General features: G+C 46.1%; 1 protein-coding gene across 1 annotated transcript in view; it reads right to left on the reverse strand.

The window, feature by feature from the left end:
- The window catches only part of SCAF8 (SR-related CTD associated factor 8), a 438,319-nt gene that overhangs the window by 11,429 nt on the left and 399,238 nt on the right, over nucleotides 1–27,652 (reverse strand). The window contains exon 24 of the transcript XR_012318088.1: nucleotides 25,855–25,944. The gene's annotated coding sequence lies outside the window, so the exon portion shown is untranslated. The remainder of the gene's footprint in view (nucleotides 1–25,854; nucleotides 25,945–27,652) is intronic.

Here is a 27,652-nt window from a genome sequence, read left to right on the forward strand (position 1 = left end):
GTTCAGAGCAGTCACATTCTATGTGGCTGCTCTAAAGTGGAGATCATCGTGGGACACTCGTGGACTACTACGGAGGGGTAAGGATAAGGTTGTGGTTTATTATTTTATATTTTATTACAGGAGATCGGTGGCTTCGGGGAATTAGGTGTCTAGGTGAGTATAGGTGTATTTTTTTATTTTTTACTTTATTTTAGGTGGCGATCGGCGGGGACAGGTAATGTATAAACTAATTCATTGTAGGTAACCACTGGCCACCAATGACATGTATTTAACATTTATTGGGGACCATGGGGCAGTTTAAATAGCTGGATCAGGCTGATGGGAACTTCTGCTCCCATCGAGCTGATCCTGCTGGCACGAGTGGACGGGGGACAGACATAGGCCAATGGGAGTAGTAGTGTCACATCGGCCTATGTTTGCCTGCATGCAGACACCGGCAGACATCGCACAGACACCGCGCACACCCACACACATCGCACAGACACCCACACACACTAAACATGATGGGCTGATGGTCTGGGAGGTGAGGCTGACCTGTGCGGCCGTGGGAAAGTTCATGTGAGTTCATGCAATGCAGTCAAGCATGAACTCACATGAACCCTCCGAGGGCACCGCGGCTACTTCAAATGAACAGCTGATCGGCATCACCTGATACCTCAGCTGTTCATTTGAAATAACCGGCGGGAAAGCGCAGCACAGAACGGGAAAGCCGGCGGTGAAGTCTTTTCACTGCCGGTTTCCCCGCCCGGGTCCTTCGCTCCCCGCTCCTTGGTGCTGCGCTCCCCGCCCGGTCCTAACTTACGATCGGGATGGGAGGTGGCGAGGGGAGCGGAGGATCGGGGTGGGAGGCTGCGGGGAAGCAGTATGGGGCTGTGTGATTGTTTAAAAGCCGGCGCCTTTTTACCGCCCGCCGGCTTTTAAACAATCAGGAGAATTCTCTCACGCTGGGATGGCATTCTGATGACAGGCTGGATCGCAGCTGAGCGCTGCCATCCAGCTTGTCATCCTTCAGAGACACTGCAGAGCGCAGGCATTATGGGAACTTCCGATTCCGGTATTCGATATTCTAAAAGTATCGGAATTAAGTATCGGAATTCCGATACCGCGAATATCGGCCGATACCCGATATTTCAGTATCGGAATGCTCAACACTAGTTATAAGAAAAAATAGCTCAAGCTCTGAACATCACACGGATCACTGTTCAATCCATCGTCCAAAAATGGAAAGAGTGTGGCACAACTGTAAATCTACTAAGACTTGGCTGTCCACCTAAACTGACATCATAGAAATACATGCTATGAAAATTCTCCGTTCTCTGTGCCGGCTCCTCAGGCAGTGAAGTGTGAGCTCACTATGTTTTTAATTCAAATAAGTGTTTTTATTGAATTTTATTCAAATTGAAATAAATAAAATGAACATGGATATAAATATTTATATTTGTATAAAACCACTAAAATACATATAAGAACATGAGGAGCAATCAATTCAATAATTAAAAATTTTATTTTCATATATAATTTTAGTTACTAGGTTATTTGAACTTGTATAAACCCACTAGCCCAGCTGTTAATCGCTCTGACCTATAGCTCTACAGGTAGCAATTCACTCCTTGGTTCTTCTTTTTTTCCTCTTACTACCAGTTTGCATCTCAAGACGCATATCACGTCGATACTAACATATTTTAACACTATTTTATTTATTTATTCATTTGGGCTCTGGCACATTTCAACATATGTTAATTTTCCCTACCTAGTAGAAAATACTTGTAATCGCATATCTTCAGATGGTCTGTTTTAGACGTGTGACCGTAATAGACATGTGACTGTATACACCCCTCCCCTCTGCTCCTTGGCGCCATTTTTGGATACATTTTTTTTATATTTGTACCATGTATGTTGATATCTCGTTGTTATGTATGGTTGTAAATGGTTTTTGTTATGCACACGCCCGGGCTGAGCGGCGTGTGCGTGTGATTGTAGTGATTCCACTGGACCGTGCCGGAGAGTGAATGCCTGGAGGGGCGTAACTAGGTATTCACCCGATCCGACCAGGGTCGCACGACGGCATACGACGCCAGTGCACCAAGGAGGAACCGAGCAGAGGGACCAGGTGCTACTCCAGGACAGACCCCGGACACGGCTGTTGACCCACACAGGCGAATACAGGAACAGACTGGTAGGCTGGCACACAGACTGGTGGGTATAGGCAGGCACGACTGGTATGCAGGCAGGCGGGTATGCAGGCAGGGGGGTACAGGCAAGCACAGCTAGAGTGCAGACAGGGAGGCACTAGCAGGTAGGAACACAGGCGGGATAGGACCCAGTACACACTGGGACTCAGGAACAATACAGGCAGAGGGGTACAGGCAAGCACAGCTAGAGTGCAGACAGGGAGGCACTAGCAGGTAGGGACACTGGCGGGATAGGACACAGTACACACTGGGACTCAGGAACAGAACCACAGATGTGGCGGACAAACACAGCAGAGTGAGGCCGCCCAGAGAGGTGAGCGAGAACAGGGCAGGACAAGGCCGCCTGGAGCGGTGAGCAAGAGTAGAGCAGGACAAGGCCGCCAGGAGCGGTGAACAAAGGATCAGAGCTGAGCGAGACTGCTGGAGCAGTGAGCAAGAGTAAAGCAGGACGAGGACGCCTGGAGCGGTGAGCAAGAGTGGAGCGAGACTGCCGGAGCAGCGAGCAAAAGGGTCAGAGCAGAGCAAGGCTGCCGGAGCAGCGAGCAAAGGAGTCAGAGCAGGCTAGAACCGCCGGAGCGGTAAGCAAAGGAGTCAGAGCAGACTAGAACCACCGGAGCGGTGAGCAAAGGAGTCAGAGCAGGCTAGAACCGCCGGAGCGGTGAGCAAAGGAGTCAGAGCAGGCTAGAACCGCCGGAGCAGTGAGCAAAGGAGTCAGAGCAGGCAAGGCTGAGTAGGGGGGACAGGGCTCTGTTCACACAGAACAGACAGGAAGAGAAAGGCAGAGCCAGATACCCACAGGGTACTTGCAGTGAAGTAACGAGTGGACCACAAACGGGAGTACAGAGACAACAAACAGGAGTTAGGTACAAGTTAAGACTCTGCAGAAAAAGGAAAGGAACGGACATAGAGGCAAAACAGGTAAAGGATAGGAGAGAGTTCAGACTGGAACTGAGCGTACGGAGGAGACCGACACTGCAGCGGGATACAGGAGCGGGTCTGGGAATACGGCCCCCAGAGAGGCGGGACGAACAGGCAAGGAGCGTGTTCAGACAGGACAGACAAGATACAGGAGCGGGTCTAGGTAATCGGCCCCTAGAAGGCGGGAGGAACAGGCTAGGAGCGTGTTCAGACAGGACAGACAAGATACAGGAGCGGGTCTAGGTAATCAGCCCCTAGAAGGCAGGAGGAACAGGCTAGGAGCGTGTTCAGACAGGCCTGGAAATACAGCCTCCAGGATAGGCAGACAAGAGAACACAGAACGGGACCTGGCACCTTCAGCGTGCAAGCACACACTGAATGAAACACTATGCTCAGGCAGGGATAGATGGGAGCAGCTGAGCTATATACCAGGTGACAGACAGCAATAGGCTGAGGACGCACAAGGGGTGTGACCCACAGCAGGTACAAAAAGCAAGGAAGTGATCGGGCGCCGCCCTTAAGCAGCAGAAACAGACACAAACAGACAGCATGGAGGGAAGCCAGAGAGACATTCTGGACTGGAGATCAAGTGCGCGCTCTTGCACAGTGGGAGATGGACCACCATGCAAGGACGCCGCCAGGTATGTTACAGTACCCCCCCCCTTACGCCCCCTCTTCTTCAGGCCTGCCAGAATCTTCCGCAGGGAATTCGAGGACCAGTCGTTCACTTCAAGGAGATCACTTCCACTGTCCACAGGAAAAACTGATCTCATCTGGTTAGCTAGGATGCTACCTCCTATCCAGCCATCCTCAGCAACAGACGAAACGGGTGGAGTACCAGGAACAGCACACAAGGAAGTCTCTCTCCACATATTTTCAGGTGGCACCCCAGAGGGTACAGGAGACAACTGGAAGTCCTTCACCGGGTTGGAGGGGGACAGAGACTTGGGGGTAATCTCTGCTTCGAGGTACATCTTGTTAAGCTCACACGAAGAAATAGACGGGTTATCAGGTACATAATGAGGAAAAGTCACTGTCTCTTTGTTATCTGGTGGTACCCCGGAGGATTCAGGAAACAACTGGAGGTCCTCCGCCGGGTCAGAAGAGTGCAGAGGCTCAGAGAAAACATCTGCTTCAGAGTACACTAGGTCGGACTCACTGGACGAAGCAGGCGAGGTATCGGGTACCGAGTATAGGAAAGTCTCTGTCCATTCACAACCAGGTGGCACCCCGAAGGGTTCTGGAGACAACTGGCGGTCCTCCGCCTGGTCAGAGGGGTGTAGAGACTCACGGGTAACCTCTGCTTCAGAGTACACTAGGTCGGACTCACTGGACGAAGCAAGTGAGGTATCAGATTTAGGATATAGGAAAGTCTCTGTCCATTCACCACCAGGTGGCACCCAGAAGGGTTCTGGAGACAACTGGAGGTCCTCCGCCTGGTCGGAGGGGTGTAGAGACTCGGGAGTAACCACTGCTTCGGAGTACACTAGGTTGGACTCAGTGGACGAAGCGAGCGAGGTATCAGGTACAGAGTATAGGAGAGTCTCTGTCCTTTCGCTACCAGGTAGCACCCCGAAGGGTTCTGGAGACAACTGGAGGTCCTCCGCCTGGTCGGAGGGGTGTAGAGACTCGGGAGTAACCTCTGCTTCGGAGTACACTAGGTTGGACTCACTGGACGAAGCGAGCGAGGTATCAGGTACAGAGTATAGGAGAGTCTCTGTCCTTTCGCTACCAGGTAGCACCCCGAAGGGTTCAGGAGACAACTGGAGGTCCTCCGCCTGGTCGGAGGGGTGTAGAGACTCGGGGGTAACTACCACTTTGGGGTACCCATTGTCAGGCTCACAGGACGAAGCGGACAAAGTATTGAGTACCGGGTGTAGAGAAGTCTCTCTCCATTTGTCATCGAGCGGTATCCCGGAGGATTCAGGAGGCAACAGGGGGTCCTCCACCAGGTAGTAGAGGTGCACAGACTCTGAGGTAACCACAGCTTTGGAGCATCCTTGGACATGCACACCGGTTAAAGCGGGTGAAGCATCTGATGCCGGGTGCAGGAAGTTCTCCTGTGTGGAGTCTGGATGGGCAGAAGTCTCTTCGGGCAGGAGAACTGGTGCACTACCCATGCACATTACCCGTTGGGGCTTCTCTGGGATACAGGGAGATGAAGCTTCAGTAGGGACTTCAAGGTTGGGGTCAGGAGGTCTCAGGGAGGACAGACCCTGGCGTGACGGCTTGCCTCTACGTCTAGCACGTCTGGACTGCCTCTTGAGGTTGGGAGAAGTATTCCGGAAAGCGTAGTCACCCTGTGAGGATTCTGGGTGGGCAGTAGTCTCATTGGGCTGGAGGACTATTGCGCTACCCACACACATTACCCGTCGGGGCTGCTCCGGGATATTGGGAAGTGAAGCTTCAGCAGGGGCTTCAGGGTTAGGGTCCTCGAAGACCATACGAAAGGCCACCAGGAAGGCCTGCAGGTCAAGGACGACAGGATCCCATGCTTCCCATAGGGGGGTGACCCATTTCAAGGCATCACCCGCTAGGTAGTCAATCATAAAGGCCACTTTAGCCCAATCGGAAGGAAAATAGAGAGGGTAGGCCTTAAAGTGTAGCATGCATTGCTCCACAAATGCACGACACTGTCTTGGATCCCCATAGTAACGTGGCGGATCCGCAGGAACGAGAGCTGATAGATCCATCTGGACGTGGGGCTCAACGGGAACCATGGCCTGAGCATGCTGTTATGCACACGCCCGGGCTGAGCGGCGTGTGCGTGTGATTGTAGTGATTCCACTGGACCGTGCCGGAGAGTGAATGCCTGGAGGGGCGTAACTAGGTATTCACCCGATCCGACCAGGGTCGCACGACGGCATACGACGCCAGTGCACCAAGGAGGAACCGAGCAGAGGGATCAGGTGCTACTCCAGGACAGACCCCGGACACGGCTGTTGACCCACACAGGCGAATACAGGAACAGACTGGTAGGCTGGCACACAGACTGGTGGGTATAGGCAGGCACGACTGGTATGCAGGCAGGCGGGTATGCAGGCAGGGGGGTACAGGCAAGCACAGCTAGAGTGCAGACAGGGAGGCACTAGCAGGTAGGAACACAGGCGGGAAAGGACCCAGTACACACTGGGACTCAGGAACAATACAGGCAGAGGGGTACAGGCAAGCACAGCTAGAGTGCAGACAGGGAGGCACTAGCAGGTAGGGACACTGGCGGGATAGGACCCAGTACACACTGGGACTCAGGAACAGAACCACAGATGTGGCGGACAAACACAGCAGAGTGAGGCCGCCCAGAGAGGTGAGCGAGAACAGGGCAGGACAAGGCCGCCTGGAGCGGTGAGCAAGAGTAGACCAGGACAAGGCCGCCAGGAGCGGTGAACAAAGGATCAGAGCTGAGCGAGACTGCTGGAGCAGTGAGCAAGAGTAAAGCAGGACGAGGCCGCCTGGAGCGGTGAGCAAGAGTGGAGCGAGACTGCCGGAGCAGCGAGCAAAAGGGTCAGAGCGGAGCAAGGCTGCCGGAGCAGCGAGCAAAGGAGTCAGAGCAGGCTAGAACCGCCGGAGCGGTAAGCAAAGGAGTCAGAGCAGACTAGAACCACCGGAGCGGTGAGCAAAGGAGTCAGAGCAGGCTAGAACCGCCGGAGCGGTGAGCAAAGGAGTCAGAGCAGGCTAGAACCGCCGGAGCAGTGAGCAAAGGAGTCAGAGCAGGCAAGGCTGAGTAGGGGGGACAGGGCTCTGTTCACACAGAACAGACAGGAAGAGAAAGGCAGAGCCAGATACCCACAGGGTACTTGCAGTGAAGTAACGAGTGGACCACAAACTCACAAACGGGAGTACAGAGACAACAAACAGGAGTTAGGTACAAGTTAAGACTCTGCAGAAAAAGGAAAGGAACGGACATAGAGGCAAAACAGGTAAAGGATAGGAGAGAGTTCAGACTGGAACTGAGCGTACGGAGGAGACCGACACTGCAGCGGGATACAGGAGCGGGTCTGGGAATACGGCCCCCAGAGAGGCGGGACGAACAGGCAAGGAGCGTGTTCAGTCAGGACAGACAAGATACAGGAGCGGGTCTAGGTAATCGGCCCCTAGAAGGCGGGAGGAACAGGCTAGGAGCGTGTTCAGACAGGACAGACAAGATACAGGAGCGGGTCTAGGTAATCAGCCCCTAGAAGGCAGGAGGAACAGGCTAGGAGCGTGTTCAGACAGGCCTGGAAATACAGCCTCCAGGATAGGCAGACAAGAGAACACAGAACGGGACCTGGCACCTTCAGCGTGCAAGCACACACTGAATGAAACACTATGCTCAGGCAGGGATAGATGGGAGCAGCTGAGCTATATACCAGGTGATAGACAGCAATAGGCTGAGGACGCACAAGGGGTGTGACCCACAGCAGGTACAAAAAGCAGGAAGTGATCGGGCGCCGCCCTTAAGCAGCAGAAACAGACACAAACAGACAGCATGGAGGGAAGCCAGAGAGACATTCTGGACTGGAGATCAAGTGCGCGCTCTTGCACAGTGGGAGATGGACCACCATGCAAGGACGCCGCCAGGTATGTTACAGTTTTCATATATGGTTGTCCTGAGGAAGGAGTCAGTGGACTCTGAAATGCATAGACAATAAACCTACATTTTTATCCATACTAATGGTTTGTCGTGACTCCAGAGAGCGCAGAACAACTTCTGTTTCTAGCATATATTTTCGAAATACATGGTGTCACGCTCAGGTCAGGAGTCTGAGGGTTGCGATGCGATCCTCGCATGAGTAATATGGTGTCTGACTGCACCCTAAATCATATACTCCACAAATCTGCCCTTTATGAAAGAGTGGCAAGAAGAAAGCCATTTTTGAAAGCAAGCCATAAGAAGTCCTGTTTGCAGTTTGCAAAAAGCCATGTAGGGGATATAGCTAGCACGTGGAAGAAGGTGTACTGGTCAGATGAGACTAAAGTAAAACTCTCTGGGCTAAATGCACAATGCTATGTGTGGTAGAAAACTAACACTGCACATTAACCTGAAAACACCATCACCCCCCACCCCCCATCAAACATGGTGGTGGCACCATCATGCTGTGGGGATACTTTGCTTCAGCAGGGACAAGGAAGCTGGTCAGAATGTATGAAAAGTTGGATGGGGCTAAATACAGGGCAATCCAAGAGGATGACTTCTTAAAGGCTGCAAAAACCTGAAACTAAAGAGTAGGTTCACCTTCCACCAGGACAACGGCACTAAACATACCACAAGAGCTACAATGGAATGTTTTAGATCAAAACATATTAATGTGTGTGAATGGGTCACAGTCCAGACCTAAATCCCATTGAGACTGTGGCAAGACTTGAAAATTGCTGTTCACAGACGCTGACCATCCAATCTCACTGAGCTAGAACTAGTTTGTAAATAAGACTGGGCAAAAAAATCATACCTCAAAAAATTAGCAGCAATAATTGCAATGAAAGGTGGTCCTACAAAGTATTAACTCAGGGGGGCTGAAAACAAATGCACGTCACAATTTTCAGATTTATATTTTTAAAATAATTAGAAAACCAAGCATCATTTCTTTTACACTTCACCACTACCTTGTGTTGGGATATGACTAGTGTTGAGCGATACCTTCCAATATCGGGAAATATCGGATCGGATTGGATCGGACCGATACCCAAAAAGTATCGGATATCGCCGATTCCGATACCGGAAACCAATGCAAGTCAATGGGACAGAAATATCGGAATGAAAATAAACCCTTTCTTTCCTTGTAGGTTAATTCTACATGAAGGAAAACAACTAAGAATAATGTAGAATGTATTGGGGGAGGTGGGGGAGACAATAAAGGCATAGAGGTTTAGCCCAATCAAATGGAATAGCAGGAATTAATATTTTTTTTAAGACGTTCTGAGTTATGGAAATATTGACTATGTTAAGTATTTTTATATTTTGTCAGATATTTATATTTCACTACTTCCATGCTCTTCACCTTCTTTTTTACTTCTCCCACACTTTCTCCTTCATCATCCTCAGCATCAGCATCTTTTTCATCAACTTCTTCACCTTCTTCATCTTCTTCTTCTTCACTTTCTTAGTATTATTCTTTTTTTTTACATTCTTCCTATTCTTCTTAGTCAACTACTATTCTTCTTCATATTCTACTTCTTCATCTTCTTCATATTCTTCTTCTTCATCATATTCTTATTTGTGACAGACATTCCTGTAGTTGTTATCTATAAAAGTTTGAACATTACACCTTTCGTTCTGCCCGTCACAAAAGATTTACAACAGGATTTGTCCGCGTTCAGTTTGGCCTGCAGTAGCAGGTCTTTTCCAGGGGCACCACGAGGAGGAACGGACTCACCCCCATACACTGCTTAGTCATCTTCTGCTTATAATTTAGATATTATCTTTTGTTCTGATTTTTAGTCTTATGCTTAATGTTCTTCGGCTTTTTGTTCTGAAGCTTCTTGTACTTCTGCTTCTTGGTTTTCTGTCTCTTGTTCTTCTGTATCTTGGTGGTTGTCTTCTTTGTCCTCTTGGTCAACTTCTTCAGGGTCATCTTCTTGGTCTTCTTCGGGGTGGTCTTCAGGGTCGTCGTCTTCAGGGTCGTCGTCTTCGGGATCCTCGTCTTCAGGGTTGTCGTCTTCGGGGTCCTCGTCTTCTTCGGGGTGGTCTTCAGGGTCCTCATGTTCAGGGTCTTCGTCTTCGGGGTCCTCGTCTTCTTCGGGGTCGTCTTCAGGGTCCTCGTCTTCAGGGTCCTCGTCTTCGGGGTCCTCGTCTTCTTCGGGTTGGTCTTCAGGGTCCTCGTCTTCAGGGTCCTCGTCTTCGGGGTCCTCTTCTTCTTCGGGGTGGTCTTCAGGGTCCTCGTCTTCAGGGTCCTCGTCAGGGAGATCCAGAGAGATTACCAAGAACCATTTCAAAAAGCTTGAACTTGGAAATGTAGCAGAAGGTACAAGAAGGCTGAGGAACTGCCGAGAACCAGATGATGGTACTGGATGGGTAGCAGAAGGTACAAGAGCCAATGTAACTACCGAGGACCAGCTGACGGTACTGGAACTCGGTTACTAAGCAGGAGGTACCTGTGCCAGAAAGCACTACCAAGGACCAGCAGACGTTGGTGGAACTTGGATACCGAGAAGGAGGCACCTAAGCCAAAGGCACTGCCGAGAGCCAGCTGACGGTACTGGAACCCGGATGGGTAGCAGAAGGTACAAGAGCAAATGGAACTACCGAGGACCAGCTGACGGTACTGGAACCCGGATGGGTAGCAGAAGGTACAAGAGCAAATGGAACTACCGAGGACCAGCTGACGGTACTGGAACCCGGATGGGTAGCAGAAGGTACAAGAGCCAATGGAACTACCGAAGACCAGATGGCGGTACTGGAACTCGGTTACTAAGCAGGAGGTACCTGGGCCAGAAAGCACTACCAAGGACCAGCAGACGTTGGTGGAACTTGGATACCGAGAAGGAGGCACCTAAGCCAAAGGCACTGCCGAGAACCAGCTGACGGTACTGGAACCCGGATGGGTAGCAGAAGGTACCCATGTAAAAAAAGTTGCAAGGCCGCGAGCAAAACCCACAGTCCTACAGGGGGTGCTTGTCCTATTGGCACTATGGAACCAGCCTTCATTGCCAGATCCCGCAGCCCACATAGGAGTCATCTAAACTGCAGGCACCATAGAGTCGGCTAACCCGACCGCAACACGACAGGACAACGCATTGGAGGCAAAGTGACGTTGACACTACCCGGAAACAGCTGGCGTGCTGGAACCAGGCTGGGCAGGAGGGAGTACCCGTGCCAAAGACACTGCTGGGAAACAGCTGGCGGTGCTGGAGCCCAGGGTAAATACTAAAAACAGAGTGGAGCCAGAGGTGTAATTGGAGCAAGTTTTAAATCAGTAGTACAGTGGATGTGGACAAAGCAGAAGAATTTGCCGGACACACAGCTGGGGATCAGCTGACGTTACTGAACCCCAATAACACTGGAGCAAGCGTTGACTATGCAGACGGCACTTCTGAGCAGCAACTAGCGGTATTGGAGCCCAGGGTAAATACTAAAAACAGAGGAGCCAGAGGTGTAACTGGAGCAAGTTTTAAATCAGTAGTACAGTGGATGTGGACAAAGCAGGAGAATTTGCCGGACTCACAGCAGGAGAACAGCTGACGTTACTGAACCCCAATAACACGCCAGCAAGTGTTGACTGTGCAAACGGCACTTCCGAGCGTCAACTGGCGGTGTTGGAGCTCAGGGATAATACTAAAAACAGAGGAGCCAGAGGTGTAATTGGAGCAACTTTAAAATCTGTAGTAGTGTGAATGTGGACAGAGCAAGAGAAATTGCAGTCCGCACAGCAGTGGAACAGCTGACGTTACTGAACCCCAATAACATGCCAGCAAGTGTTGACTGTGCAGACGTCACTTCTGAGCGCCAACTGGCGGTGTTGGAGCTCAGGGATAATACTGAAAACAGAGGAGCCAGAGGTGTAATTGGAGCAACTTTAAAATCTGTAGTAGTGAGAATGTGGAGCAGGAGAAATTGCCGTCCGCACAGCAGGGGAACAACTGACGTTACTGAACCCCAATAACACGGGAGCAAGTGTTGACTGTGCAGACAGCACTTCTGAGCGCCAACTGGCGGTTTTGGAGCTCAGGGATTACAGTTCAGGTGGTAGAAACATGAACACAACAGGAGACCTGGATACTGTTGCCAATCAATTATTTATTCTGGAAGAGGACTGGCAAATTCATGAGAGATCCAGGGCTTGTTCATTTTGAGAAAAGTAAGCCGGTCAACGTTATCGGAGGATAGTCGCATGTGACGGTCTGTTAGTACACCACCTGCGGCACTAAAGACGCGTTCCGATAATACACTAGCAGCAGGGCAAGCTAGCACCTCCAATGCATACTGGCTAAGCTCTGGCCATGTATCCAGCTTCCAGACCCAAAACTTGAAGGGAGAAGAGCCGTCTGGGAGTACACTGAAAGGGCAAGATATGTAGTCTGTCACCATCTGACGGAAACGTTGCCTCCTGCTGACTGGAGCCGTCTGTGATGGTGTAGACATTTGTGGCGGCGGGGACACAAAACTTTGCCACATTTCGGCCATACTGGTCTTGCCTTGTGCTGAGGCGCTGCTTCTGCTCCCTCTTTGTGCAGAGCTTCCCCCACTGCCTCGACGCACTGAGCTGCTTTGTAATGCACTAGCAGCACTGCTCTCGGTTGGAATGGAGAACATGATGGAATGCACCAGTGCATCTTGGTACTCCCGCATTTTACGCTCCCGGTTCAATGGTGTTATGAGGCTTTGTAAGTTGTCCCGGTAGCGAGGATCTAGGAGGGTGGACACCCAATAATCAGCCGTGTTGAGAATGTGGGCGATGCGGCGGTCGTTTCTCAGGCACTGCAGCATGAAATCAACCATGTGCTGCAGACTGCCAACTGGCCAAGAAACGCTGTCCCCTGCTTGAGGCGTGATCTCTGCCTGCTCTGCATCACCCCACCCTCGCTCTAGATACTGACTACTAGAGCATTGTGTACCTCCCTCCTCTGGACAGATGTCTTCCTCCTCCATTGACTCCTCCTCATCCTCCTCACAAAGTGTCCCCTGCCTAGGCCTTTGTGAGGAACCACGTTGCGCAGACTGTAGAGAAGCAGATGGCATTTGTGACTCCTCATCCTCCACCTCTTCCAAAACCTCGTCCCTTAGTGCTTGCAGTGTTTTTTCAAGCAGGCAGATAAGGGGGATAGTCATGCTGACTAGTGCATCATCTGCACTCGCCATCCGCGTGGAATAATCGAAGGCACGCAAAACGTGGCAAATGTCCTTCTTAGAGGCCCACTCAGTGGTGGTGAAGTGTGAACGGCGCGCACTGCGACTTGTTTGCGCCTGCTGCAGCTGGTACTCCATTACTGCTGCCTGCTGCTCACACAACCTCTCCAACATATGTAACATTGATTTCCACCTGGTGGGTAGGTCACATATGATGCTATGTTCCGGAAGGCGTAATCGGCGCTGCAGAGCTGCAATGCGCGATCTTGCGTTGCTGGAACGCCGCAAGTGAGCGCACTCTATGCGGACCTTGTGAAGCAGTGCATCAAGATCCGGATAGTCCCTCAAAAAACTCTGCACGACCAAGTTGAGCACATGTGCCAGACATGGGATGTGAGTGAGGTTGCCTAGGCCCAGAGTTGCCACCAGATTTCGGCCATTGTCACACACTACCATGCCTGGCTGGAGATTCGCTGGCGCAAACCACACGTCGCTCTGCTGCTTGATGGCATTCCAGAGCTCCTGCGCTGTGTGGCTTCGATTCCCCAAAGAAATTAATTTTAATACGGCCTGTTGACGTTTGGCCACGGCTGTACTCATATCGGTCATCATAACAGGTAACCGTTCACAGGTCGATGTGGAGGTAGACCATGACGGCTCCTGCAGCGCTGATTCAGAGGAACTGGAGTATGAGGAGGAGTGAATGTGTACAGACTGGATTCCTGCAATCCTTGGAGTTGGCAGAACACGTACAGCGCCACTCTCAAGATCTGTACCCGGCTCCACAACATTTACCCAATGGGCAGTGAGGGAAAGGTATTGTCCCTGTCCATGCTTACTGGTCCACGCATCGGTGGTCAGGTGGACCTTGCTACTGACGGCGTTTTGTAGCGCATGTTTAATTTTTCCCTCCACATGCTGTTGCAGGGCAGGGACGGCTTGCCTGCTGAAATAAAAGCGGCTGGGCACGTTGTATTGTGGGACTGCCAATGCCATAAAGTTACGGAAGGTGTCAGTCTCCTCCAGCCTGAATGATAGCATTTCAAGGGCCAGTAGTTTAGCAATGCCAGCATTCAGAGCCTGTGCTCGAGTGTGGTTTGCCGAGTATGGGCGCCTTTTCTCCCATGCCTGTGCTAACGATGGCTGTAGACTGGCCTGGGAGTGTGAGGATGACAGGGAAAGTGGTGCTGTGGGTGGAATTACACTGTGTCTCTGTACAAGAGTGCCAGAGATTCTTCCATGGCGATCCTGTGAGGAAGCCAAACCAGCTGTGTGTGAGCTGGAGGAAGAGGCTACAACACGAGCTGAAGAGGTGGTAGGTGGCGCTGTAGGTTGGCCTAGGTCTTCAGTGTGTTTTTGTAACTCCACCACGTGCTTGGTCCGCACATGTTTCCACATATTTGTGGTATTGAGGTTGCTGACACTTTTCCCTCTTTTCACCTTCTGATTACACAGCTTGCATTTGACAAAGCAAATGTCATCTGCAACTGTGTCAAAAATGGACCAGGCACTGCAAGTCTTGGGAGCGCCCGCTTCGGATTTTGGAAGAGCCATGCTCCTAATGGGTGCCGAAGTGGAGGCTACAGGCAACCAAGTCTGCCCCCTCCCTCTCCCTCCTTTTTTGGGCCGTTCGGGGAATCTCTTCCTCAGAGCTGCTCCCACCACCTTCCTGTCCCTCACGCCATGATGGGTCAAGGACCTCATCATCTACACCACCCTCTTCAAACAACTGCTTCTCCTGGGTAGTCTCGACAGCACAGTACGCACCAGAAAGTGGCACCTGAGTCTCATCATCAGATGCGTACTGAGGTGTGCTGCTGACCATAGGCACTGGCCCACCCGCCTCTTCAGATTCAGAGAGACGAAACGGTTGCGCATCACTGCATACTACCTCTTCTTCAAATTCTCGAATTCTGCTTGGCTGGCCCCCTCTTTCCAAGCCAAGAGATTCAGAGAACAGAAGTAGAGATGGCTCCTGTCCAGGGCTCTCTGACTGCCTGGGCAATTTGGCAGGTGGTGAAGAGACAGATGGGTGCTCTTCAGTGCTCAGGACCTGAGAGGATCTGGAACTAATTGAAGTCGATGCGTTAACTGCCATCCATCCGACAACGGCTTCAATTTGGTCCTCCCGCAGCAGTGGGGTACGGCTAGCTCCTACAAAGCTGCGCATAAAGGAATGTTACCTGGTAAAACTGGGGGATGCTGAGTCACTGGTGCCCGCAGCAGGCACAGAATCCCCACATCCTCTCCCTGCAGGCACAGAATCCTCACGTCCTCTCCCTGCAGAAACTCCACGCCCATGCCCACGACCACGACCACATGCCTTACTCCCTGCCTTCTTCATCTTGCTAGACTGATAAAGATAGGCAGAAAAGTACTAAGGGCTTAGTGTGCTTATTCCTGAACAGCTGCTAACAGGTATAAGAAACACTAATTTTATAAAGTGTGGACTAGACTTTAATATGAGCTAATGTGGCCTACACAACTGTAAAGTGGAGTGTTTGGTGAACTTTATTTTGGTTTTTTTTGTCACAAAAAGACACTGGATGTGCCCAAAGATGTAATACCGATAGTATCACAAACTTTTTGTAGCTATTACAATGTAGGAAGGTAACCTACAATGCAATAGATGAGGCTACAAAAAATAGGCTAATACTAATCTGGCTGGGGCTGCAGGGCACAATGCTGCAGAAAGGCTCCTCTAACTACTCCTATATAGTGTGTTTGGAACCAATGTAGCTGAATACGGATGGAACCACCACACTAATAGGAGAAATCAGGAAAAATTATGAATTGGCAAAAAAGGACAATGTATGAGGCAGTGACACACACTGAGTGCACTACAACCAGACGTGGCTGAAGCACACACTACAGCGTGAGCTGCACTCACACACACAGACCTTGCAGACAGCGGTGAACAGCACAGAGAACTGTGCACTAGCGCTGCAAGGCACAGCGATTTATAAAGTAGCTTGGGTAAAGCAGAATAGACCAAATAGGTAGCTAAAACTGTCCCTCAGAACAACAGCGTCCTATCCCTAACTGAATTCACAGCAGAGTGAGCATAAAATGGCGGCGGCGGCTTTTATAGTGCATCATGACATCATTTCAGCAGCCAATCACAGCCATGCCATTAGTTAAGATGCCTACATGCCTAACAGGATGTGCCCACACTTCTTAGGATCCTCATTGGCTGAATAAAATGAAACTGGCTCATTGCATTATGGGAACTTCTGATTCCGGTATACGATATTGCAAAAGTATCGGAATTAAGTATCGGAATTCCGATACCGCGAATATAGGCCGATACCCGATATTTCATTATCGGAATGCTCAACACTAGATATGACATAAAATCCCAATAAAATAAATTTAAGCTTGTGGGTGTAACGTGAAAAAAGGTTTAAAAGTTCACGTGGGATGAATACTTTTACTAGGCACTGTAGATATATATGTATATATATATATATATATATATATATATATATATATGTACACATATATAGACACATCTTCACATATATATAAATAAATATAATTACATTTGTGAGAATCATTGAATGTGCAGCTTAAAGAACAGAGGGACTTTTAGTTTTATTATGTACAGCTAATTCCTACGTTACCGGCCACCACTGCAGTCTATCCGCGCTGGTTGGTCTCCTAGCCAAGGAGCGCTTACAAGATCTTGGCTATAAAGCTAGGAAGCACTGCTCTGAAGCTTGCTGGATCCAGATAGCTTCCATGCCCTGGCACTCTCCAGATGCTGCAGAGACAAAGGTGCCTCTGCTTGCAGGATCAAAGAGCAGTTTGGGCCACCGGCAAGGTTGCAGCCATACCGCTGATCTGTGCTGCCAATCAACAACAACGCACTGCCCCAGTATGCAGGAAGCTGGGAACATAACATTGTTAACAAAGGTACAATTAAAAAAGGTTTTTATTGGAATTGTGAAAAAAGGATAAATTAATATATAACCATCTTGGCAAGACTGGGGACCTATACTGCTCTATTGTGTTCAAATAAGCAAATCTCTCTACCAAGGGCCAATTGGCTAAAAATTACAGCTGGATATTCTGAGTTATGACATGCAAACAAAACTTTCAATCGTTTTCTAGCTCCTTTAATTAAAACATGTTTGGGACATACATGGGGTTTTATTTTCCTTCAATAGTACACCTGAAAATAAGAAACTTTTTTTACTACCTTATTAGAGAAATCCACTTCTTTCTGAACTGATCATTCATTCTCAAAATTCTTAACTCACAGGTAAAATTTGTCTTCAGTTAAAACAGATTTTCCCATTACTGGAGTAGATGACAGTTGGTGTTCATAAAGTTCTTTGGAAGACTGTAACTGACATTTCAGGAGTACTTGCAGCAGAGAATGTCTGTGTCTTCCTCTAGCTCCTCCTTCCTTAGAATTTTAAAAGCATCAACTGTCATCTTAGAAATGGGAAAATCTGTTTTCACTGATTACATATTTTACCCATTAATTGAGAGTGGAAAATCGGTCCAGGAGGAGAAAGAAGCAGATTTATTACAAAGTTTTCTATTTTCAAGTGTACTATTGATTTCTGAAATAAAAATGTAAACAACAGTTACTCTTTAACCCTTTCACGCCAGATTCTGTTTTCGCCTTCCTGACCAGGCCAATTTTTTCAATTCTGACCAGTGTCACTTTATGAGGTAAGAACTCTGGAACGCTTCAACGGATCACAGTGATTCTGAGACTGTTTTTTGTGACATACTGTATTGTACTTCATGATAGTGGTAAAATTTGTTCGATATAACTTGCGTTTATTTCTGAAAATATCGGAAATTTGGTGAAAATTTTTACATTTTCAAACTTTTAATTTTTATGCCCTTAAACCAGAGAGTTATGTCACACAAAATAGTTAATACATAATATTTCCCACATGTCTATTGACATCAGCACAATTTTTGAAACATAATTTTTTTCTTAGGAAGCTATAAGGGTTAAAAATTGGTCAGCAATTTCTAATTTTTTCAACAAAATTTACAAAACCAATTATTTTTATGGACCACATCACATTTGAAGTGACTTAGAGGGGTCTATATGACAGAAAATACCAAAAAGTGACACCATTCTAAAAACTGCACCCCTCAAGGTGCTCAAAAGCACAAGTAAGAAGTTTATTAACCCTTCAGGTGCTTCCCAGGAATTAATGGAATGAAGGAAAAAATGAAAATTTTACTTTTTCCCACAAAAATGTTACTTTAGCCTCAATTTTTTTTTATTTTCAGAAGGGTAACAGGAGAAAAGGCACCATAAAATTTGTTGTGTGATTTCTTCTGAATATTCCGATACCCTATATGTGGTGGAAAACTACCGCTTGGGCGCATGGCAGGGCTCGGAAGGGAAGGAGCACCATTTGACTTTTGGAATGTAAAATTGGCTAGAATCGATAGCGGACACCATGTCACGTTTGGAGAGCCCCTGAGCTGCCTAAACAGTGGAAATCCCCCACAAGCAACCCCATTTGGAAACTAGACCCCTTAAGGAATTTATCTAGATGTATGGTGAGCACCATGAACCCTCAGGGGCTTCACAGCATTTTTTGAGCTGTGAAAATAAAATATCACGTTTTTTCCACAAAAATGTTGTTTTAGCTCCAATTTTTTTATTTTCACAAGGGTAACAGGAGAAAATGGAACTCACAATTTGTTGTGCAATTTCTCCTGAGTACGCTGATACCCCAAATGTGGTGGAAAACTACTGCTTGGGCGCACGGCCAGGCAGGAGCGCTATTCTGGCTGGAATAGGTTGCGGACACTGTGTCACATTTGAGGAGCCCCTTATATGCCAAAACAGCAGAGATCCCCACAAGTGACACCATTTTGAAACTACACCTCTCAAGAAAGTAAAAATAATCCCAAAATATTCTTTAACTACATAAATAGTAAAAAACTAAAACATGATAATGTTGGCCCCTTTAAAAATAGTCTGGGTGAAACGGTGGATGAGGATGAGGAAAAAGCCAATATGCTAAATGATTTTTTTCAACTGTATTTACACAAGAAAATCGCATGACAGAAAACATGATCAGTGATGACAAAAATTCTCCATTAAATGTCACTTGCTTAACCCAGCAGGAAGTACGGCGGCGTCTAAAAATCACTAAAGTTGACAAATCCCCGGGCCCGGATGGGATACACCCGCGAGTACTGCAGGAATTAAGTAACGTCATAGATAGACCATTATTTTTAATCTTTAAAGATTCCATAATAACAGGGTTTGTACTACAGGACTGGCGTATAGCAAATGTGGTGCCAATATTCAAAAAGGGGACAAAAACTGAACTTGGAAATAATAGGCCAGTAAGCTTAACCTCTACTGTGGGTAAAATCCTGGAGGGTTTCCTAAGAGATGCTATACTAGAGTATCTGAAGAAGAATAACCTCATGACCCAATATCAACATGGGTTTACGAGGGACCGTTCCTGTCAAACTAATCTGATCAGCTTTATGAGGAGGTAAGTTCCGGACTGGACCAAGGAAATGCAGTGGATGTTGTGTACAGTTAGGTCCATATATATTTGGACAGAGACAACATTTTTCTAATTTTGATTCTAGACATTACCACAATGAATCTTATCCACCACTGTTGTCTTCCGTGGGCGCCCAGGTCTTTTGGCATTGATGAGTTCACCAGTGTTTTCTTTCTTTCTCAGGATGTACCAAACTGTAGATTTTGCCACTCCTAATATTGTAGCAATTTCTCGGATGGGTTTTTTCTGTTTTTGCAGCTTAAGGATGGCTTGTTTCACCTGCATGACCGCATGTTTACTTTACAGCAAAACCTTCCAAATGCAAGCACCACACCTCAAATCAACTCCAGGCCTTTTATCTGCTTAATTGAGAATGACATAACGAAGGGATTGCCCACACCTGTCCATGAAATAGACTTGGAGTCAATTGTCCAATTACTTTTGGTCCCTTTAAAAACAGGGTGGCACATGTTAAGGAGCTGAAACTCCAAAACCCTTCATCCAATTTTAATGTGGATACCCTCAAATGAAAGCTAAAAGTCTGAACTTCAACTGCATCTGAATTGTTTTGTTTAAAATTCATTGTGGTAATGTCTAGAACCAAAATTAGAAAAATGTTGTCTCTGTCCAAATATATATGGACCTAACTGTATATGGACTTTTCAAAAGCTTTTGATACTGTTCCACACAAAAGGTTGATACATAAAGTGAGAACAATGGAGATAGGGGAAAATATATGTAAGTGGGTTAAGAACTGGCTCAGTGATAGGAAAACAAAGGGTGGTTATTAATGGAACACACTCAGACTGGGTCACAGTTAACAGTGGGGTACCACAGGGGTCAGTATTGGGCCCGCTTCTTTTTAACATATTTATTAATGACCTTGTAGGGGGCATACAGAGTAGTATTTCAATATTTTCAGATGACACTAAACTCTGCAGGGTAATCAATACAGAGGAGGACAATTTTATATTACAGGAGAATCTATGTAAACTAGAAGCTTGGGCTGATAAATGGCAAATGAGCTTTAATGGGGATAAATGTAAGGTAATGCACTTGGGCAGAGGAAATAAAATGTATAATTATATGCTTAATTGTAAAACACTGGGCAAAACTGTCACTGAAAAAGACCTGGGTGTATTGGTGGGCGACAAGCTCACGTTTGGTGGCTAGTGTCAGGCAGCTGCTGCAAAGGCAAATAAAATAATGGGATGCATTAAAAGAGGCATAGATGCTCATGAGGAGAACATAATTTTACCTCTATACAAGTCACTAGTGCGATCACACTTACAATACTGTGTACAGTTCTGGTCTCCGGTGTATAAGAAAGACATAGCTGAACTAGAGCGGGTGCAGAGAAGAGCCACCAACGTTATTAGTGGACTGGGGGGTCTGCAATACCAAGACAAGTTATTACACTTGGGGTTATTTAGTTTGGAAAAACGAAGGCTTAGGGGTGATCTTATTACTATGTACAAGTATATGAGGGGACAGTACAAAGACCTTTCTACTGATCTTTTTACTCTGAGACCTGAGACGGGGACAAGGGGGCATCTTCTACGTCTGGAGGAAAGAAGGTTTAATCATAATCACAGACGAGGATTCTTTACTGTAAGAGCAGTGAGACTATGGAACTCTCTGCCGCATGATGTTGTAATGAGTGATTCACTACTAAAATTTAAGAAGGGCCTGGATGCCTTTCTTGAAAAGTATAATATTACAGGTTATATATACTAGATTCCTTGATAGGGCGTGGATCCAGGGAACTAGTCTGATTGCCATATGGTGTCAGGAAGGAATTTTTTTCCCCAATGTGGAGCTTAGTGTTTGCCACATGGTTCTTTTTTGCCTTCCTCTGGATCAACAAGTTAGGCTATGGGTTGAACTAGATGGACTTAGTCTTACTTTAACCTTAAAAACTATGTTACTATGTTACTATGTATGTTGCTATTTTTTCCACTAAAATGTTGCTCTGACCCCAAATTTGCAATTTTCAAAAGGTGTAATAAGAGAAAATGAACAGTACAATTTGTCCTGAGTACATCAATGCCCCATATGTTGTTGAAAAGTACTTTCAAAGCATAGTGCAAAGCTCAGAAAGAAAGCAGCGCCATATTGGAGTTGAGATTTTGCTGGAATGGTTTGAGGGTGCCATGTCACATTGGCAGAGCCCCTGAGGTCCAAGAACAGCAAAACCCCCAAAATAAGTGACCCTATTTTACAAACTACACCTCTCAATGAATTCATCTAGGGGTGCAGTGATCATATTGATACCACATATGACTCACAGAAATTTATATCATTGAGTGGTGAAGAAAAAATAATTACATTTTTACCACAAAAAAATTGTTTTAGCCTTAGATTTTACATTTTCACTCAGAGCAATGGGTAATAATAATGCTAAAATGTGTCACACAATTTCTGCTGAACGTGACAATACCCCATATGTAGCTGCACAGTACTACTTAGCCACACGGTGAGACTCAGGAGGGACGAAGTGCTACAGTGGCATGTAAAAGTTTGGGCACCCACGGTCAAAGTTAGTGTTATTATGAACAGTTAAGCAAGTTGAAGATGAAATGATCTCTAAAAGGCCTGAAGTTAAAGATGACACATTTCCTTTGTATTTTAGGCAAAAAATATATATTTTTAAATCTTTTACATTTTAAAAATGACGAAAAAGGAAAATGGACCAATGCAAAAGTTTGGGCATCCTGCATGGTTAGTACCTAGTAGCACCCCCTTTTGAAAGTATCACAGCTTGTAAAAGCTTTTTGTAGCAAGACAAGAGTCTTTCAATTCTTGTTTGTGGGATTTTCATCCATTCTTCCTTGAAAAATCCTTCCAGTTCTGTGAGATTCCTTGGTCATCTTGCATGCACTGCTATTTTGAGGTCTAGCCACAGATTTTCATTGATGTTCAGAAGAGGGGACTGTGAGGGCCATTGTAAAACCTTCAGCTTGCACCTTTTGAGGTAGCCTATTGTGGATTTTGATGTTTGTTTAGGATCATTAACCATTTGTAGAAGCCATCCTCTTTTCAACTTCAGCTTTTTTACAGATGGTGTTATGTTTGCATCAAGAATTTGATGAAATTTCATTGAATCCATTGTTCCCTCTACCCGTGAAATGTCCCCTGTACGATTCGGCTGCAACACAACCCCAAAGCATGATTAATCCACCCCCATGCTTAATAGTTGGCGAGATGTTATTTTCCTGAAATTTGGTGGCCTTTTTTCTCCACACATACCTTTGATCATTGTGGCCAAAGACTTCTATTTTAACCTTTTCGGTCGACAGAACTTGTTTCCAAAATGTATCAGGCTTGTTTAGATGTTCTTTTGCATACTTCTGATGCTGAATTTTATGGTGAGGCTGCAGGAGAGGTTTTCTTCTGATGACTCTTCCATGAAGGTCATATTTGTGCAGGTGTCTCTGAACAGTAGAACAATGAACCACAAAGCTAGAGTCTGCTAAATCTTTCTGTAGGTCTTTTGAGGTTAAGCGGGGGTTCTTATTTGCCTCTCTAGCAATCGTACGAACAGCTCTCACTGAAATTTTTCTTGGTCTTCCAGACCTTATCTTGACCTTCACTGTTCCTGTTAACTGCCATTTCTTAATTACATTTCAAACTGAGGAAAGGACAACTTGAAAACACTTTGCTATCTTCTTTTAGCCTTCTCCTGCTTTATGGGCCTCCACCATTTTCATTTTCAGAGTGCTAGGCAGCTGCTTAGAATAAACCATGGCTGCTGTTTTTTTGGCATAAAGTTAAAGGAGGCTTGGTTTTTATAAAGCTGGGAAATTTTCATCACCTGGCATTTCCTAACGATGGTAGTGAACAAGCCATAACCCTAAAAGGCTAATTAAGGTCAGAAACCTTGGTCAAAATTATCAAAGCACACAAATCTCCAAGGGTGCCCAAACTTTTGCATAGGCCCATTTCCCTTATTGTAATATTTTAAAATGAAAAAAAAAAGACAATATATATATTTATTTGCCTACAATACAACTGAAATATGTCATCTTTAACAATATGCCTTTTAGAGATCATTTCATCTTCAACTTGCTTAACTGTTCACAATAACAGTGATTTTGACCAGGGGTGCCCAAACTTTTACATGCCACTGTATTTGCCTCTTGGAGCACAGATTTTTCTATAATAGTTTGCGGACTCCATATACAGAGTCCCTAAGTGCTAGAGGAGCAGAATTCCCCCCTCAAGTGACCCCATTTAGGAAATTATACTCCTCTGGGAATTTATCTACAGGTGTAGTGATGATTTTGACTCCATGGGTGTTTTCCAGAAACAAGCAGCAGTGGATATTGCTGAGTGAAAACTGCCATTGTAGTGACCAGTACGTTGTAGCGCCGGTACATTGTGCCCAGCTCGTGCTTCAGGACACATGCACCCATAAATTAGTCAGGCTCTCATCGCTACAGAAATGCCAAACAAATGGACGCTAACTGTGGTTTAGGCACACTGGTGCTCAGAAGGGACAGGGGCATTTGGATTTGGGAGAGCAGAATTCATTGGATTTCTTTTGGGGGGTGAAAAGCCGCAGTGCTTTTCCAGAGCCTTTGAACTACCAGTAACATGGAAGCCCCCTATATTTCTGATATCAGGTGACAAACCTGGGTTGGGATTTGCTTTTTTTGTGAATTGAGTTGAAGCTTTTATTGGGAACATTTTACATAACATTTGGGATCACATTTATCCTGTGCTCTATGCTGAGATTTCCCTGGAATGGTTTGAAGGTGCCATGTCACATTGGCAGAGCCCCTGAGGTCCAAGAACAGCAAAAAAAAAACATAAGTGACCCTATTTTACAAACTACACCTCTCAATGAATTCATCTAGGGGTGCAGTGATCATATTGATACCACATGTGACTCACAGAAATTTATATCATTGGGTGAAGAAAAAATAATTACATTTTTACCCCATTTTGGAAATTATACTCCTTTGGGAATTTATCTACAGGTGTAGTGACGATTTTGACTCCATGGGTGTTTTCCAGAAACAAGCAGCAGTGGATATTGCTGAGTGAAAACTGCCATTGTAATGACCAGTACGTTGTAGTGACCAGTACGTTGTAGTGTATTTTTCGAGTCAGTATGATTACAGATAACACATTTATATATTTTTTTTTGTTTTGCTGCTTTTACACAATAAAAACAATTTTATAGAAAAAATGATTGTTTTTGCATCGCTTTGTTCTGAGAGCTATAACTTTTTTATTTTTCCATTGATGGAGCTGTATGGCGACTTTTTTTTGCAGGACAAGATGACGTTTTCAGCTATACCATTTTTATTTCCATTTGACTTTTTGATTGCATTTTATTCCACTTTCTGTTCAGTGGCATGATGAAAAAGCATTGTTTTATTGCTCTGTTTTTTTGTTTTTTTTTACACTGTGCACAGAAGGGGTTAACTAGTGTGACAGTTTTAGAGATCAGGTTTTTCTGGACGCGGCGATACAAAATATGTGTACTTTTTTATTTTTACATAAATATACGTATTTATTGGTTTCATATTTTTTCTTTTTTTTAATTTATTTTGTGATTTTTTTTTTAAATAGTTTTAAAACATTTTTGCAACTATTTTTTTTTACTTTTTTACTTATGAGGCTTCAATTTTTATTTTTCTGATCACTGGTCTCATGCATTGCAATAGACATGTATTGCATTGCATAAGATCTGTCAGTTTTACACTGGCAGCTCGCCTGTTAGGCCACAGCTCCACTATCAGTGTTTGGTCACTATTTGGTCAGTATTTTTTTCTTAGGAGTGGGAGCCAAAACCAGGTGAGGAACAATCAGAGAAAAGGTATAATACTGCATTTATCACCCACTCCTGGTTCTGTCTCTCAATCCTGAGAAAAAATACTGACCGAATATTGATAGTGGGGCGTGGCCTTAGACTCAGCCTCTGGCTGAGCCTAACAGGCCACCGTACATGGCAGACCCGGAGGTCATCATGTGACTTCCGGCTGCCCTGACAACCGCAGAACACATCATAAGGGCGCAGGAGAGGTGAGTAGACGACCCCTCTCTTCTAAATGCCGCAATCGCTATTGATAACGGCATCTAGAAGATAGGAATGGGTTAACATCATTGGGACCTGATCCAATCAGGTCTCGATGATGTGACCTGTTAGAGCTATCGCTCTGCACTGGAATTGCAGCGCTTGCAGGACCCTGGGGTCCTGAGCGCTGCGAGACCGCCGACCATAGACAAATGTCCGCGCTGCACAGAACCCATCAAGCGCAAACGTTTATCTACAGTGGGCGGTCGGGAAGCGGTTAAATAATGTGCATGAAGCTTTAGTTGTAAAAATGTGCCCCATAAACCTTTTCATACTCAAAGATAACAGTGTTCTTTTTCCTTTCTGAATGCAATCTCCATTAAATTTTTAAAAAATTATCATTAGTTTAACGACTAATTAATTTTCTTTCTCCTGAAAAATGGAAATGCCAACCTTTTTAGCAGATGCCCCAGCCCCAGATGTAATCTTCAAGCTTTACATCAGGCATGAATTGTATGGCTAGTTTCTGTTTCGTTACAGTACCTAGTGAAAATAAAATAATTATTTAATACATCAGAATAGAACATAGAATAGCCATACACGTTAGATGAGTGTTGGATGAATACGTCAACTTCTACCAGACTGTATATGGGGGTTTCCTGAGTGACCCTGATGAAGGGTTTTCCATGCTGGTTTTAAAATGGCCTATCCTTTTATCCTCACAGGACATAAGCAATCACCAGAAGTGTTAGGCTGGGTGCCCACTATGCATTTTTTAAGCATTTCCGCAGCGGCAATTCCGCTGCACAAACGCTTAAAAAACACTTGGTAGAAGGGCAGCAATGTTCCCCAATGATAATCCGCATGTGCTGTGCACATGCTGCGGAAATTTCCGCTGCGGATTATCATTGTGGAAAAATCCGCAGCACTACCAATTATTTTGCGGAATCGTGGCGTTTTCGCCACTATTGACTTGCATTGGACAGCATGACATCCGCATCACTGCATTTGAAGATGTGGATTCCATGTGTTTCAATGTGCGGATGGTACCCGGGTTTGGAGAAGAGGAGACTAAATGACGTCATGGCAGGTCCTTTTAGTCCACCGCGAGCTGCCGGCAAGCCAGGACGCATCGCTAAGGACACCGGGCGCCATCAGAAGGTAAGTATAATGTATATTTTTTATTTTATTCTTTTTTTTACAGGTACTATGGTACCCGGGTCCGGAGGATAGTCTCCTCTTCTCCAAACCCGGGTACCATTCTTTTATGGTCACACTATATAAATCCATACTGGATGCATGGATTTATATAGTGTGACCAAGTTGTCAAGCACTTTCCAAATGATGCTAAAATCGCTTGGAAAGCGCTTGATAACCCGCATGCAGAAATGCATGTGAAGAACACTTCACATCTGCATGTCCCTGGCAGGAAAACACATGTACAATCCGCATGTACAATCCGCATGTACAATCCACATGTACAATCCGCATGTACAATCCGCATGTACAATCCGCATGTACAATCCGCATGTACAATCCGCATGTACAATCCGCATGCGTTATTTCTGCCAGGGAGATGCAGAAACGCTCAGGAAAAATCCAGAGCATTTGTGCATCGCGGGTACATAGCCTTAGCCAGCCCCCGCTGCACAGTGAGAACACATGCATACCTGTCTGAGCCAAATATTAGGAATAAACCTCATGGCAGTGATTCATCATTTGGGCTTTTTTTTAAAGTCACTTTTTTTGTCTTGTGGTATTCGTTGCCTTCTTCTGTGCCAAATTCAGTAAAATAGCTCATGTGGTGCAGTTTATGAATTTCGCACAAAGTAAAAAATGCTCTTTATTTTTGTCTTTAACCCCTTACCAACAAGTACATACATGTACGGCACAAGTCGGTAGTGGGTATATAGAGCAGGCTCTTGGGCTGAGGCCAACCCAAATAGATAATGTAATGGATGTGACACTTAGCCAGGAGCGGCGGAGAGCAGCAGAGCCTGCAACTGTTAACTTGTTAAATGTCGCTGTCAAACTCTGACAGCGGCATTAACATGTTGCAAGCATGGGGGCGCTTCATTGTATGCGCCTAATGGTGCTCCGGTGACACGATCATTGGGCGCCGTTGGGTTTACCTTGAAAGCCGGGGGTCTGTCAGAAACCTCTGTGCTTGTCATCCAGGAGCTCCTGTGTAACCCTGCTTGTGGCCGGGCTTCAAAGGAAGCCGTGATTTTTGCTACATACAGCAATGCTG

Source organism: Phyllobates terribilis, unplaced genomic scaffold, assembly GCF_046119375.1.
Source record: "Phyllobates terribilis strain yellow unplaced genomic scaffold, ASM4611937v1 Scaffold_3__8_contigs__length_932513732, whole genome shotgun sequence".
Classification (NCBI taxonomy): domain Eukaryota; kingdom Metazoa; phylum Chordata; class Amphibia; order Anura; family Dendrobatidae; genus Phyllobates; species Phyllobates terribilis.